The sequence below is a fragment of the Nannospalax galili genome, unplaced genomic scaffold, assembly GCF_000622305.1.
Source record: "Nannospalax galili isolate Female #2095 unplaced genomic scaffold, S.galili_v1.0 scaffold9204, whole genome shotgun sequence".
Classification (NCBI taxonomy): Eukaryota; Metazoa; Chordata; class Mammalia; order Rodentia; family Spalacidae; genus Nannospalax; species Nannospalax galili.
The window spans coordinates 4,244-5,244 of record NW_008350374.1 but is presented as its reverse complement, the minus strand read 5'-3'; the positions used below and the strand labels follow the sequence as shown (position 1 = coordinate 5,244).

The 1,001-nt window shown below is 51.3% G+C and overlaps 1 pseudogene; it reads left to right on the top strand.

Annotated features, from left to right (window-relative positions):
• Positions 1-117: 117 nt before the first annotated feature.
• Positions 118-1,001, top strand: part of LOC103745671 — a 5,124-nt pseudogene continuing 4,240 nt past the window's right edge.

The following is a 1,001-nucleotide window of genomic DNA, read 5'->3' as shown; positions in this document are numbered from 1 at the left end:
CAAAAGTGTGGAGTAAGAAAATTTTGGCCAATTTTTCAGTCTGGTAACTGTTTGCAGGGAGAAGAGTTGAGTGGTCCTTGTGTGCTGACTGATGTTCTGTCCTTTTTGTTATTAGGTCCTGGCTGTAAGTCACCATGGCCCAGCAGGCTGCAGACAAGTACCTCTATGTGGATAAAAACTTCATTAATAATCCGCTGGCCCAGGCTGATTGGGCTGCCAAGAAGTTGGTATGGGTTCCTTCTGATAAGAGCGACTTCGAACCAGCCAGCCTCAAGGAGGAGGTGGGCGAGGCGGCCATTGTGGAGCTGGTGGAGAATGGGAAGAAGGTGAAGGTGAACATCCAGAAGATGACATCCAGAAGATGAACCCGCCCAAGTTCTCCAAGGTGGAGGACATGGCGGAGCTCACATGCCTCAACGAAGCTTCCATGCTGCACAACCTCAAGGAGCATTACTACTCAGGGCTAATCTATGTAAGTGGCCTCAAGAGGCCCGTAGGGTGTGGGGTGATCTCTCTTCATTCCCAGATGCCTGGGCATGGCTGTCTGGGTGAGAAGGCGGCTTGAAGGAGTGCCACATGACACTTGTTCATCGTGGTGGGTGCTCTATGGCATTCATTTTTCTATTTCTTGCCTAACACTGTTTGAGGCCACTTGTAGGAAGAATGTGCCTCATCTCAGGGCTCCTACCTTCTGGCCTCAGACCTCAGATCTTGGTGGAGACATGGGTTCAGGCCAGCCCGGGGAATTCCTCCTCAGGTTGGCATGTTGTCTCCTGCTTCCCACCTTGTTCCTCCCATGCCCTCTCCCACCAGTTTGGCTCGGTTCCATTTCAGTACCTCTGCCATTTGTTCTTTTAGAGTCCTGTTGGTGTGACCTGTGTATAGAGCAGAGTAGGGCTTCTTGTCCAAGAGTGGAATGCAGCACTTTAATGCCTTAGTGCTGCATCATGCCAGGCCCCACCAAGATGTGGTGTCAGAGTCCAGACAGCAGCGTGTGCAAA